The 15799-nt window shown below is 46.0% G+C and overlaps 1 protein-coding gene across 2 annotated transcripts in view; it reads right to left on the bottom strand.

Annotated features, from left to right (window-relative positions):
• The window catches only part of SUSD6 (sushi domain containing 6), a 91018-nt gene extending 82471 nt beyond the window's left edge, over positions 1-8547 (bottom strand). The window contains exon 1 of one of the 2 annotated variants that reach the window (XM_024567907.4): positions 8261-8547. The gene's annotated coding sequence lies outside the window, so the exon portion shown is untranslated. Of the gene's footprint in view, positions 1-7879; positions 8195-8260 lie in introns of those variants that run through there. The other variant, XM_045202069.3, reaches the window with a different exon arrangement.
• Positions 8548-15799: the final 7252 nt, after the last annotated feature.

Genomic DNA, 15799 nt, shown 5'->3' with positions numbered 1-15799 from the left:
GAGACGTCAGAGCCCATTTTAAGAACAGTTCTACCCTTAAAGACTCACTCCCCTTTGCATCAATAATTTCACTATTAGACTCAAAACCACAATGACAAGAGGGGCCTGAATTTGTTCCTAACAATATGAATCACACACTCTGCTTTGCTCCCAGTCCCCTTTCCTGGGACAGGCCCAGAGAAGAGAAGCTGAACACACTTGGGTAGAAAGAGCACTAGACCAGGAACCTGGAGCCCTGGCTTCTTCCCTGGCCCTGCCACCACGCAGGGAAGTCAGCTCTGAGAACCCATTTTCCATTTTTCCATTCTGTAAAGTGAGGAGGTAGAATGAGGTGTTTCAAAGTCCCATCCTTCCAACTTCAGCCTCTCGTGAGCCTACAAAGTCTCTCTGCTGTGCATGGAGTTTTGTAGAAACAGCTGGATACTATAGTCAAGAATTCAGATCTTCAGGTAAGAGACTCGTGTCACTTCACTCAGCCTTTGGAGACTCCTAGGACTTGGGAATACAATTTGCACTAGCAGACAGAGCCCGCTCCCAAACTTTTGGCAATGAATCATGGCAGCAAAGTTATGGCTGCATCCACACACAGTTACAATCACACACACACAACTACTTTCTGGAAGGACTGATCCTTGGGCTTGGCTCCAGGTGCAGAAACCTAATACAGGCATAAGAGAAAATAATTCAAGTTCCTGCTTTCTGTTCGTTTGTTGGACAAAGAGCATGTACCCTGTGTCCCACATCTCTCTCTGGGGTGGAGCCATCTTGACCCTCCAATAAAAAAATAAGGTGGCCTGCCCTGGCTGCGTGGCTCAGCTGGTTGAGCGTCATCGCGTTCACCAAAGGGTTGAGGGTTCAATCCCCAGTCAGGGCATGTACAGGAGGAACAGATCTATGTTTCTCTCTCTCCCTCTCCCTCCCTTCTCTCTCTGTAAAATTAATAGGCATGTCCTCGGATGAGGATAAAAAAAAACACACACAGTAACCATAAAGTTTACTGTCTATTTTTTTTTAAGATTTTACTTATTTTTAGAGAGAGGAGAAGGGAGGGAGAAAGAGAGAGAGAAACATCGATCGGCTGCCTCTCTTACACACCTAGACCAGGACTAAACCTGCAATCCAGGTACGTGCCCTGACTGGGAATCGAACCAGTGACCTTTTGCTTTGCAGGACAACTCCCAACCAACTGAGCCACACAGGTCGGGGCAATGTTTATTCTTTATTAAAAAAAAAAAAAGAAAAAAGGTGGCCAGCATACGCACGCTTGATCTAGAAGCAGAGAAAGCAAGACTAGCTACTGCACTATTTTAGTAACTTGGCTGGTATGATGTAAAACCATCCAAGGGTAGATCCTGTAGAGGAAATGACACTCCCAGCAGCACCATCTGTTCTTCTTTGTGTCTCGCATGGTCTGTATTTTTAACCTCTGGTGCAACTGAGGTCCACCAGCAAAGAGCCCTCCCCACTCCCTGGCCGGCTGGCTCCCTATTCAGAAAGCATTCCACGCCCCAGCCTTGCAGAAGCCTCAGAGCAGGTGCACCAACCCTGACACGCAACTTTTCATATGGCGAGGAAATGCTTCTGAGAACCATAAATTATATTTGATAAGGACGGCTCTGTGGGGTTCATGGTAAAATTCTCTCCATAAAACACATGATGTGATTCAGTACTGAAGCCATGCTGAAAATGCTCTTTAAAATTAAAAAAAAAAAGCAGTGCATGTGCACTGAATCCGGGCACTACCGCCCCTGTCACCTCTCACTAGTGTTTGGAGTTCTGCACCAAAGATTTGGAAACAATGCTACTGGAGAGTTCAAACTTCTTAAACACAAGATTCTGTGTGCGTGTGTGGGAAACATCTTTTCTTAATTCAGGGCTTTTTCCTCAACATGAAGAGTTTTTGTTAGAACCCTGTTCTTCCCCAAACAAACTACATGACCAAGTATAATGGTAACTCCAAAACAGAAATATGAATGTACCTCTTAAAATATCTACCTGAGAAATGAAAATACACGCCCACAAAGAAAACTTCACCCATGGATGTTCACAGCAACACCATTCCTAATAACCAAAACACAAATCACCCAATGCCCATCAGCTGATGAATAAACAAAGGGCGGGGTATCTATGAAACGGACTGTTTAGCAATGAAGTGCAGTGAGTACCACTACATGCCACAATACAGGTAAACCTCAACAACATTATGCTAAGTGAAAGAAGTCAATTACCAAAGACCACATATTGTATGATTCTGTTTATATGAAATGTCCAAACAGGAAAACCATAAGGAGAATGGATTAGTCAGTGGTGCCATGGGCCGGGAGCATTGTAGAGGAACAGGGAGTGACTACTAATGGGGTTTCTTTTGCGGGTGATGAAAATGTTCTAAAGTTTGTAGATTGTGATGAGGGTTATGTAAATCAGTAAAAATACTAAAATCCATTGAATTGTATAATTTAAATGGATGAATTTTATGATAAATTATCTAAATAAAGCTTTTTTTTTAATTAGACAATAAAGTCACCCCTCTGAAAAAAAACTCCTTGAGCAAACTGAGAAATAATCTAGATGTGTAAGAGATGATATTTAAACCAAAGATGATCTATTTGATGGAATATTACAAAGCCCTTAAAAATGACAAAAGGCCTTATGCTGTGATAAGAAAAATGTTCACGGGCCCTGGCTGGTGTAGATCAGTGGATTGAGCGTGGGGTCTGCAAACCAAAGGGTTGCTGGTTCAATTCCCGTCACGGCACATGCCTGGGTTGCCAGCCAGGTCCCCAGCAGGGGGAGTGTGAGATGCAACCACACACTGGTGTTTCTCTCCCTCTTTCTCCTTCTCTTCCCCCCTCTCTAAAAATAAATAAATAAAATCTTTTTAAAAAATGCTTATGGAATAATGCTAAGTAAAAAAAAATACAAAATTGACTGTAACTGTATTACAATTAAAACAAAAAAGAGAATACGTGGAAACGATGTTTGTGTTAAAATGGTAGAAGCATGGTGAACTTTCCTCCTTTATTTACCAGGTTTTCTGTAAAACTGTCTCAGTGTACTGATTTTTAACCCCCCCAATCTTTCTTCACACAGTTTGTCTATCTACAATTTAAAATGCAAAATAAGCAAAACCGCTTTGTTCTCTTTTTTCAAGTTCCGTTTCTTAACCTCCACACACTCAGTGCAGAGATCAACTCAGAGCAGCCCAAAGAAGGAAAAGGGGGATGAACACTGCTATCCCATTCCCAGAAGCCAGTTTCACTTCACTGGCTTTGTCGGAAGCCAAGACCTAGTGCGGCCAAAATTTCAACAAGGACAGTCCACACACTGAGCAATTCCACACTCGGATCTTAAACTGATATGGGTGAAGGCAAGTCACTGCTGGCAGGAGGTTGGACCTGGAAAGACTGGACGTTCCCTCTCCTAAGAAAGGATGGTGAGAAAGGGAGGCCCGGGAAAGAGCCCCTGTTTGTGTCTCTTCTCATGAGGTTGTGTGTCCCATCTCCAACCACAGGAGAAAAGAATACTGAGTCATTTCATTTTCACCACAGAAGATCCTCTTCTGAGTAATAAAATTGCCAGTCACCAGCTCTACAGTCTGCAAACACACTGAGAACCTATTATTGTCATCAGGAACCCCAGGCTAACTTTCCCCAAATCAAGGAAAAAGGCCCTGCCAAAAAAAAGTACAACACGGGTATATGTGTGTGGGAGGTGTTGGTCCATTTAAGAGCACATACCTATCAGGTAATTTTAAGGATCTACTAACACTGACGACAGTAACAGGGAAGTACATCTGTTTCTGCTTGAGAAAAATGCTTCAATAATATCCTGTTTCTAATTCTTGGCATGCAGCCTGCAGATTTCAAGGGTAGCTATTTTCCTCTTTTGAGATTAAGAGCCAGGGTGAGGGAATCCATCACGGGCAACACCAGACTCTGTGCAACTCATTCAGTTTCCGCTGCCATTGCGTTTTCTGCTGTTGCTATACCAATACCTTCACAGGTTGTCAACTGTCCCCCAGCCCTGACAACAAACAGCACAGGTGGCCTTTCCTGGCTGAAGCGAACCAGCTTGGTGCCACCACCAAGTCTGCCAGCAGAGTGGAGACTTCCACATTCAGGTGAGAACCAGAGGATGCGAGAACAGACAGAGGAACCCTGCTGGCTTCTAAGCCAAAGGACTAAAAGGGAAAGAAAAAGGACACCAGCACAGAAACACATTAGCACAAGAAAAAGGAAACATCCACAGGTGCCTAACCGGCTCTGTGCAAAAACTTAAGGCTCCTAAGAGGTAACTCTTCCCCAGTACCTCTACTTTTGCAGATAAGGATGTTTACAGAGATACAAACTTACCATCATCTCAGGGAGCAAAGGCTCTTGTTGCCTTGACCCAACCCAGGGTAGGAGTGAACAATCCTGATGCTCAATGACAGTCCCCCCAATAATGTCCTGAAACTGTTTCACTGGTCTCAGATTCACAGCTGCTAGCAGCTTCAAAGCTGCATCACTGACCCCCCCCTCCACTCCCAACCTCAAACAACATCCTTCACTCCCACCCGTAAGAAAACAGCCTCCTCCATGACAGGCATTATGTCTCACTGCTCTAGTTTCCCAGTTCCCTGGCCATGTGGCAACCTAACTTAAGAATATTAATTTTTCTAAAGCCATTCTATTCAATGAAATCTCACTATAGTGGGATATGTGGGTGACCCCTAGACCAAAGCCACCATGAGGAGAAACTAGGGGAAAGAGTCTCTATTATCACACATGCATTTGTCCCAATGCTTACCCTTAACCCAAGTACCTTAACCCTCACCATTCAAGTCTGTACCAGAGAAATGTTTGCTTTCAAAGTTTAAAAAAAAAAGGTACTTGGCTTCTTCTATTATTTGTTCCTTCTCATCTTTCTCCTACTGCTTGATGGAATACCCCCTAAAGAAGACCTCCCTTCTGCCCAGGCAGGTGGAATAGGGAAAATGCATGCTGCCTGTCAGCTTCACCTGGAGATCACCTGTCAGTGCAGGAGCCGGGTAAAATGCTTCGTGCACGGCAATTACACACCCTGGCCCAATGGAGCTGCTGAAATTCAGGCCTCCAAGGAGGCATTTCAGACCTACAAGAGGGCATGGTAACCCTGCTGCTACCTCTCCGTGAATGGTCCCTTGGTACCTAGGGAACTAGAGAGAAAAAGACAAGCACAGGTGCTTTCTGACCTTCCGTCTGTGCCTGCAAGGGGCTCTGCTAAAGACGTTCTCCCCAGTTCACTTGTTTGGGTAAGGAAACGAGGAAGATTACGTGGTCCAGTCATTTTCTTTTTAAAGATACTGTAATTCTCTGAGCCCACAAACAGACACCAGTAGTCACCTGGTTGTCAGAAGAGCTAAGAACATGGGAAAAGAGCACAAGGAAAGATCTAAAACATCAGGCAAGTTTTTATCTGGGGGACAGAAAAGCATGGAGAGAGTGAAACAGTGCGTAGTGGCAATAAACCTGAAATAAGTTCTTACTTTTAAGAAGCCATATATGTGTATGGAGGGGGAAGACAGCTGTAGGAATCGCCGCCCCAGCGACAGAAAAGAAGGAAAGCCCCTGCCAGGAGATACACTGTTACATAAGAGCGCACGTTCAATCACCACGAGATGGAGACCTGCCAGGAAACCAAAGTGCTGAGGTCTCTTCAGTCTGCCAGCCTGCACCCGTAACACCTTATTCTATTCTACCCCTCCTCTTCCGTCAACACGAATTCTGGGCTTGGGGAAGGCACACCTCTGCAAATAAACTGAACTCTGCCATTTGACCACGAGTTTGCTCTCAGGACTCAAACACTGAAGGGCAGAGGTGCGGGGAGGCCCTACTCAGCACCCAGGGACCTGCCGCAGTCCAGCTGTAGGTGAGGATTTGTTTCACATGCCACTTCTACTACAGTATTCAAAAAGTGGCTGTGTAGACAGGAAGTCCTATCTATCAGGCCTCCAGTTAACTCACTGGGCTAAAGTTCCTTAAGCAGCAAATGGCCAACGATAATAACTAACAACATAAACAAAAACAAAATTGACTTAAATACTGTGAACTCCATGAGGGCATGGCTGAATTCTGTCTTATTTATTCAGTATCCCCAATACCTACCACAGCGCTCCTGACATACATTCTGTATCACATAAATATCTGTGAGTACTGAATGAAATAAAGAATGAGCCCTAGCCGGTGTGGCTCAGTTGGCTGGGCGTAGGTCCCGCAAACCGGAAGGTCAAGGGTTTGATTCCTAGTCAGGGCACATGCCTGCGTTGTGGGTTCAGTCCCAGGTCCTCCCAGGTCCAGGCGCATATGGAAGGCAACCAATTGATGTTTCTCACATCGATGTTTCTCTCCCTTTCTCCCTTCCCTCTCTCTAAAAAGTTAAATTAAAATTTTAAAAAAGGAATGAATTAATGAACAAATGAATGTTGTGCAAATACACCAAAACATGTATCTTGAAGACAGAGTTAAGGGTGCTCAGGATCTGAAAATCAGCCCGAGAGCAGTGCTTTTGAAAAGACTCCATATTTGCAGGGGTGCCCACCCTTTTGGTGTCTCTGGGCCACACTGGAAGAAGAGTTGTCTTGGGCCACATATTAAATATACTGAGACATGTAATCACAAAAATATTTTATTACGTTTCAACTACATTTACGATTTTGCGTTGGGCCTCGTTCATAGCCCTCCTGAGCTTCACGCAGCCTGCGGGCGGCGGGTTGGGTTGCACACCCCTGTGACTCCACTTTTACCAAAAGATAAGCAAACTACAAACAGTAGAACCTAGTAGTTAACAGTGTGGACTCCACCACGAGCTATCTCTGTGACCTTGGGCAAGTCATTTGTTTGGCTTTGGTCTCAATTTTAAAAAATGAGAATAATAACAATATCTACCCAAAAAAGGTTGCTGATTAAATGAGATCAAGAAAGTAAAATCCTTGGCACAAGACTTGATACACAGTAAGTCCTCAAGAACTTTCCCCTGTTACTGCTATTATTGTTGCTCTATTAAATACCTCCTTTACTGAGGTGGAGGCAGACACCCCCTCCCAAACCCTGAAAATCTCCCTTCTGGTTGACTATGCATCTAGCTAAAAATGCAAAGCCCATAAAATTCAGTACTCAACGCCAAGCACATGTCTCTACTAGCCTCCACTAGATGGTGACAATTTGGGTGTGGAATTCCCAAAACAGAAAGAGTGTGTGTGTGTGTGTGTGTGTGTACATCATTCATACATACATTTGAAACCAGAGGAATGAAAAGATCAAGAAATGAATTATACTGTGAAGGATGGAAAGACCCACTTCCCACCTCTGTAGATCTAAAAATGGAGTAAATACCTACGGTTTAATTGTGTGTGCACCTTTATACAAAGCACACGCAAGCCCAGTTAGCAAGAGCAGCAAAGCCCAGTGAGCCGCCTGTCACCGAGAGAACATTCTTTGGGAACAAGAGCATTAGGCCAGAGACCTGACTTTGACGCCTCTTTTCTACCGGTCTTGCGGTCCCCCAAACCACCAGGTAACTTTTTCCACGTTCAGCAGCCCCACAGCCACAATCCTACAGGAGGGTCAGACCTACACTAATATTTGGAGTCTCTAAAAAGCAGGAGTAAAAGAAGAAAGTCGGTGTACGTAAACAGGAAACGATTTCGGTGAGTCTCAGCCGGGATAGTAAGTTTTTGAGATTAAAGACCAGACGGGACGCGGGGGCTGCAGAAAGCTCCGGGGCTCACGCACACGGAACTACAAGGTTTGCTCAGGAAATCCACCGTCGCTAAACAAAACCTGCCCACGCGCGGGAACCGAAGCTTTAGTCTGCTGGCGGGGAAAATAATAGTGATAAAAGAAAGAGGGCCTCAGCCTACCTCCTTCCCGGCGATCCGGCAACTGAACTCTGTGGTCTCCACCCTGAACTCCCAGGCAGCGAGCGCGACCCTGCACGCCGGGCGAGGCCAGGGCGGCGTGGCTCGATCCCGGCCACTACGCTCCCGGCCGCAAACCGGTCGTCCGGTCCTCCTCGCGGCCTCGGCACAGTCTCCCCAGCCGCTCTCTGGGCACCGGGCCCGGCCAGCCCACGCCGGGTGACAGCGAGACAGCGCAGAGCAGCTGACGCCGGGCGGCCAGCCGGGGCTCCCCAGCGGCCCTCCGGGGCTGTGCGCGCCAACCCCGAGCCGCTGACAGCCGATCGGGAGCTCCAGGGACACAATGCCGGACCCCGCCGCTCCCCCGCCACGGTGACAACTTACCCAAGGAACGGTGCAGGCACCTCTTGGAGGGGGGCGCTCGCAGCTTCCGCGGCGACGGGATCTGCTCCTCCGCCTGCGCGCGGCCGCAGCTCTCTCGAGTGTAGGCGAGACCCCGCGTGCCCCGAGTGCCCTTGTCCGGCTGCAGCTAGCCCGCGCTGCGGGAGGAGGAGGCGGAAGGCAGGGCGCGAGGCTGTCGCCGGCTAGGGAGAAAGGAACGCAGCAGCGGCGGCGGTGGCAGCTCCCGCGTCACTGGCCCAGCTGTACTGTGCGGGCTGGGGCAGAACCGCGAGGGAGGCGGGGGGGGGGGGGGGGGGGCGGGGAGGAGACGGGGAGGGGCGGGGCCAGGCGCGTACGCAACGAGCGCTGGGAGGCTCCGGCGTAGACGGCTTCCAGCACGCAGGCGCCGCCGGCCCGGGGAAAAGGTGAGCGGGGGGTGGGGGTGATGGAAGGGCCTTAAAGAGACAGTCACGTCTACTGCGCTGGAGTGGACTGGGCTAGGACTGTGTACCAATTGCAGTGCGTCCTCCACTTCTTTCACCATTATTACTAATCGTTTTGTATAGTATTTGGGTTATTTGGATTACTATTATTTGCAAAGAATTCGTCTACTCTCAGACTCACAAGATGCTTTCTAGCTTGTTGCCTTCCTAGCTTTTAAATCACTTGACAGACTTATTGCTGAGGCAGATCATTATTTAAGCAGTACTTCCCAAAGTATGACGCATAGAGTGCAAACGTCAAAATTGCTCAGAGGGGGTGGGTGTAAAAATGCACATTTGGGGATCTCACCTCCAACCCCTTCCGATTACATAAAACTAGGGCCAGATTTGGGAGTCTGTTTTCATGAACATTCCAAAGTAATTCCTCAGCACACTAAAAGCACAGGACGAATCTCAAGGTTGAGAAAACTGAAGTTAAGAGCTAAGACAGGCAGAGGCCTAGCTAGAATCCCGCCACACTCCTAACTTTATTTCCCATCCAGAGTCTTGCCTCCTGCGGCTATTTTCCAGCACCTGCTGTATGAGTTTCTGCACTGTGGCTCCATCAGTTACGGGTGAACGCACTGTGATCCTAGGAGATGTCTTCCCCTGATAGATTTACAGGGCTTGTGGCCCCTTGATGGTGATGATTGTGATTTTTTATCTTTGTGCCGCAGGGCCTTGAACAGTGCCTGTCTCACAGGCCCTCTGTAAATGCTGACACATTCCTACTTGGTAGTCAGTGCCAGAGTCTGCACTTGGACCCACAATTTGGAGAGAAGTCAATCATCCCAGTTTGCCTGGGACTAAGGCAGTTCAAGGGGCTAGGACTTCCAGTGCTGAGACTAGTACAGTTGGGCAAATTGGGATAAGTTGGTCATTGATGTGGTATATAAGAGGACACCGTATTCCTTCTCTCTCTCCCAGGAATCTATCTACTAGCTTGTGCCAGTATCACTTTAGAGGCCAGGAAAGAGGAGCTTGGCTCCCTGAAAGTGAGGGAGAGAAAAGGTTCAGAATTAGTATATTGTACCTCTGTGGCTATCATTATTAATTATAACAACACCTATTATTAAGCACCTACTGTGTGCCAGGTACAGGGTAGGGACTTTTATACATGCAACCACTGTCAAATGAACTCAAAAAGAGTCTGGAGGCTTTGGCTAGAAATAAATGATAAATATTTATTCAAAAGTCTTAGGGTTTGTAAACCTGAAACACAATTAGGCCATACCCAGAGTTTTCCAAAGAAGAAAGAAAAGCTAAGAGTTCTTTTTTTTTTTTTAATCTTCACCAAAGGATATGTGTACTGATTTTAGAGAGAGGGAAAGGGACAGAAACATTGATGTGAGAGAGAAACATCCATTGGTTACCTCCCATATGCACCCCAACAGGGGATCAAACCCACAAACCTTTCGTGTATGGGACGATGCTCCAACCAACAGAGCCACCCAGGTAGGGCAAACTAAGAGTTCTTGTGGTAAAAAGTACATTCCTGAGAAAAATCAGTTCTGCATTATTAGCCTCTGGATTGACCTGAGATGGGAATCCTCTACATGACCTGGGGTCTGGATAACGGATGTCAGGTGGCCGGGATACATGCACATTTTTTATTTAGTCCTTCAGGAGGGAATCAGCGGGTTATCTGAAGGTTTGATATATATCCAGGCATTGAAACGACTGGAAAGTTCAAAAGATTAAGTTCCCAGGCTAGTTAAAAAAAAAAAAAAAAACAAGAATAGAACAATTTCTTCACTCCTCAGCCGACCTGATCTAGTATTTAGCAGAGTGACTATAGTGACTCCATTTTATTTCTTCACTCTATCATTCACAACTAATTTTGACAACAATCCTCCAACTTCGGTATCATTGACACCATTTTACACATGAAGAAATAAGCTCAGAGAGATTTTTATGACATCAAAAGCTGCATAGCATGTATGTTTTTGCAAAGCCAGAATTCATTCTTGTTTGTTCCAAAAGTCACATTTTTTTCAAATAAATATACGGTCCCTCCTACCCCCATTACAAATAGCAAATAATGACCTAAATTGTCTTTACATATCTCTTGATCTTTTTAAAAATGCTTTATTGCACACCTGCTCATTTTATCTGCACAACATCCCCATAAAATAAGACATTATTATTCCCCAATTTTACCTGTAAGGAAGTTGAGGCACCAAGCAGATGACTGGCTTGTCTGACCTCAGACAGGAGTTAGCATGAGGTTTCCCTTGTTTTGATTCGAGATTCCTTGGGCAGCCTCCAAAGTCCCAAGGAAGTAAACCAGTAACCCTGCTTGTCCCCAGGGCAGGTGGAAGTGTTCAAGCCATGTTACCTCAGAAAGTCAGAGTCCAAGGCGGTGGGATGGCAGGGCTGGGCCAGCACAGCTGAGGGGCGGTTCCCACTTCTGGGGAGGAAGATCCTGAGCTCAGGTGGTTGTCTGAATAAGTGGGCCTGAGCCATCACCTGGGGCATCCCTCCCCTGACATGTCAGGAACCTATGAGAGCCAGGCTGGGTGGCCCCATCCCCCTTGGCCACTGGTCTGAGGGGGCTTTGCAGAAGTCAGAGCTCAGAGCTCAGAGCAGCGCTGGCCAGAGCAACAACTGCGATTCCCTGCACACCCCAATTCTGAGCCCAGCCCCGGGGGATGTGCACCTGACGGCGCCCAGTCAACACGTGTGTAAGAAGGTGATCCAGCCCCTTCTGCTTTTTCTGAAGTACTGACAAGGCTTTGATGGCGTGTTTATTTCTGACACAGATCAGGTAAGCTGAGTAAAAGTATGAGCTCCATTTTACACTCCAGGATAAGCCAAGGTAGCAAAGAAGAGTGTCTACCTGCTGTGTCTTCATAACTGCCTAGGTGCCCCCTCCAGCCTGATTACCTGCTTCTCCTCCCTGCCCTTTGCCCAAGGACGCAGCCAGTTCACACAACAACATGGATGAATCTCATGATATAATTTCGACTGAAAGAAGCCCAACCAAAAAAAAAAAAAACAACCCCACATACTATGTGATTCCATGTATATAAAGTTCAAGCACCTAGGCAGAGCTAATGTAAGGTGTTAGAAGTGGTAGTAAGGATGGCAGTTACCTCTCGGGGGAACTGTGACTAGAAGGGAACATGAGGGGACTGGCCAGTGCTGAGAATGTTCTGTTTCTTGATCTGAGTGCTGGTTGCACAGGGGTGTGTTCACTTTGCAAAAGTTCATAAGAGGTCAATACTTATGACTCACTTTAAAAAAATTTTTTTAGCCTCATCCGAGGATGTTTTTTCATTGCTTTTTAGAGAAAGAGGAAGGGAGAGAAAGAGACCTCAATGTGAGAGAGAAGGCCGCAATCTTCCGGTCATGGGACGAGGCTCTAACCCACTGAGCCCCACAGGCCAGGGCATGACTCACTTTTCTGAAGTATGTAGTTATTCAATAAAGAGTTTACTTTAAAAAAATTAATCGATCCAATGCTTGCACTTAGAATCCCTAACTATAAGTGCAGATGGCTGTAGGTGCGAGATTGTCCTGCCTCAGACGCCCTGAGCAACGTGGCTGTCTATTGTGCGTTCTTTCTGAAATGGTGAGCTCTTGGGAAGGTGCTGAAAAATAAAGCACGCTCTTCCTGCAGTTTACATGATAGTTGTATTCCTGATCACCACCAACAGGTTTTTTCTCTACGCAAATATCCAGCGGGGCACACAAGAGCCTGTGGAACACATGGTCACAAGGTGGTTCCTTGCTGTGTGGGGCTGTCCTGTCTGTAGTGCCACCCCCACCCCCAATGACGCTTTCTCTGAAATGGGGATGATGGCAGCATCTACTTTATAAGGCTGTTGTAAGGATTAAATGGCCCTGGCTGGGTAGCTCAGTTGGTTAGAGCATCATCCTTACACGCCAAGGTTTCCAGTTCAGTGCCGGTCAGGGCACATACAAGAATCAACCAATGAGTGTATAAATAAGTGGAACAACATATCAATGTTTCTCTCTCTCTCTCTCTTCCCCTTCCTCTCTCTCTCTCTCTCTCTAAAATCAATCAATAAATTTTTTAAAAAGACATTAAATGAGTTAATTTCAATTAAGTACTTGGAACAGAGCCTGGCACAGAAGGAGCATGAAATAGATGCTTGATAATATTTTTATTCACCCTGAACCTCCACCCACTAAATGCCAAGGGTGCCTTCATTCAACACCCAAAAACACCCCCGTAAGTGTCCAAACAACCCCTACAGGAGGACACTGCCAATTACAAACCATGGCTTTAAACCCACTGGTTAACCAGAGTTTACAAGTAGTCACATCATAAACTCATTCATTCACTCATTCACTTATTCATTCACTAGGTATGTGCTGAGGACTACCCTGTTCTAGGCCCCACCCTCAAGTTGCCACCAGGCTGAGTGGGAAGACAGAGATATCCACAAATAATGACAATACCACATGATGTGTTTACCCGGCCCAGCAGCAGCAAATATGAAGCTCTATCTGCAGAGGGGTTTGGTCTGCCTTGTGGTTTGTTTGTTTTAATTTTTTATTTAGCTGCCAATATTTGAAAATCAGAATTTCACATTAAAAACCTAGACTTTCTGCTTCTCTTTAAAAATCCAAAGCTTTGACAGAAGCGAGACCCACGCACAGGAGTGGGGGCAGTGACTCAAGTGATCCCACCTGGAGGTACGTTTCTTGTGGGGACAGTGCACCAACACAAGGAACGACTTTTCACGGACAAGCTAAATTGGCTTTCAAGAGCAAGGCTCCTAGCTTCAAGTTCAAATGGTGGAGTAGGAAGATCCCGAGCTCATCTCCTGTCATTGACACCAAAACTACAACTACATATTAAACACCTGTGTCTGAGAACCACCTGAAGACTAGCAGAACAGATTTCCTACAACCAAAGACATCAAGTAAAGCTGCATTGAAACGGGTAGCAGGGGCAGAGACTAAGCCCGGTCAGCACCCACCCTACCCCCCACTTCTCAGGTAGTGACTCACGAGTGGGAGCGTTATCACAACCCTGGAGGTCATCCCCAAAGAAGGAAGGGTCTGAGCCCCAGCCCGATTGACCTGAACCAGGAAGTGGAGCTCTCATAACATCGGGCTTTGAAAGCCAGTGAGGCTTACGTCTGGGAGAGCCAAAGGGCTGTAGGGAACCCAGGTTGTGCTCTTTCTGAGTTCTGGCACAGAGGCAGCAGTTTGAAAAGCACCCAGGTCATATGTGAAAGGTTACACGTTGACTAAATTTAGGATGTGTGCAGGAGAGGCCAGGATCTGTTGGAACTTGCTCTTGTGTCAGAGGGGCTGGTGGACACCATTTTTTCCCCTTTCTTTAACCTAGCTGGTCTGGCACTGGCAGGCGCCATATCTGACACTGTCCATTAACCTTGCTAACACTATTCACCCCACCCTGGTATTTCCCTGAGGACCTACCCATGGTAGCACCCCTCCAAATCACCTCCTACCCTGCTACACCCAGTGGGTGGCATCACTCAGCACCAGCACACAGCAGTGTGTCTGCAACAGCCAGGGTGGGCTGTACAGCCAGCCGGTCGAAGGCTTGCCCTGCCCACCAGTGAGCCTGCAACAGTTGTGGCCGGGCCTCACAGCCAGCAGGCCAGAAACCAGCCTTGTCTGCTAGTGTGTCCATAGAAATTGTGGCCCAGCCACAACAGGAGGCTGCACTAGTCCACCCTCTAGAGCACCTGGCTCTGGTGACAAGGGGGACATCTTCTAAATAAGGGCCCCACAGGAAAATAAGTCTACTTTTTCAAGACCAAGAGATTTAGCTTACCTACCTAACACAACACATTGAAACAAACAGGCAAAACGAGGATAGAAAAGAGTATGTTCGAAACAAAGAAACAAACAAAAAACAACAGGACAAAAACCCCAGAAAAAAACTAAAGGAAACTGAGGCAAGCTGTCTACTAGATGAAGAGTTCAAAGTAACAGTCACAAAGATGCTCATTCAACTCTCTGGGAAAATGAACAAGTTCAGCGAGAACTGCAGCAACTTGAACAAAGACATAAAAATTCTAATAAAGGACTATCAGAACTGAAGAATATAGCAGCTGAAATGAAAAATACACTGCAGGAAATCAACAGCGAATCAGATGACACAGAAGAAAGGATTAGCAATCCAGAAAACAGGATAGTGGAAGTCACCCAACTGGAAGGTCAAAAAGAAAAAAGAACTAAAAAGAGTGAAGATAGCATAAGGGACCTTTGGTACAAAATCAAGCGTACTAACATTGGAATCATAGGGGTCTCACAAGGAGAAAAGGGAGAGAAAGGGATGGAAAACCTATTGAAGAAATAATAATGGCTGAAAACTTTCCTAACTTGGCAAAGGAAACAGACATCCAAGTCCAGGAAGCACAGAGAGTCCCAACACAAGATGAACCCAAAGAGACCCACACCAAGACACATTATAATTAAGTTGTTAAAAGTTAAAGAGAGCATCTTAAAAGCAGCTCTTTTAAAAAGAGAAAAACAACTAGTTACATACAAGGGTATGCCCAGAAGACTATCAGCGACTTTTCAACAGAAACTCTGCAAGGAAGAAGGGCGTGGCATGATACATTCGACACGATGAAAGAAAAAAGAACTACAACCAAGAACACTCTGCCCAGCAAGGTTATCATTCAGAATTGAAGGAGAGATCAAGATTTTCTCAGACAAGCAAAAGCTTAAGGAGTTCATCACCACTAAACCAGCATTACAAGAAACGTTAAAGGGAATTATTTAAGTGGAAAAGAAAAGGCCAAAACTAGAAATAAGAATATATGCAAAAATATCTCATTAGTAAAGGCAAACTTAGAAAAGATAGTAGACCAACCCCTTATAAAACTCGTATAAAAATAAAATGGCAATAAGCACAGACCTATCAATAATCACTTTAAATGGAAGTTGACTAAGTGCTCCATTGAAAAAACACTGGGCGACCCAATGTATTAAAAAAAGAGACCCTACGTATACTACCTACATAAGACTCCAGATTGAAAGACACACGGAGACTAAAAAAAAAGGATAGAAAAGATATTGTGTGAAAATGGAAATGAAAAAAAGAGAG

The sequence above is a fragment of the Desmodus rotundus genome, chromosome 7, assembly GCF_022682495.2.
Source record: "Desmodus rotundus isolate HL8 chromosome 7, HLdesRot8A.1, whole genome shotgun sequence".
NCBI classification, from domain to species: Eukaryota; Metazoa; Chordata; class Mammalia; order Chiroptera; family Phyllostomidae; genus Desmodus; species Desmodus rotundus.
This window is presented reverse-complemented; position numbering and strand designations above follow the sequence as displayed.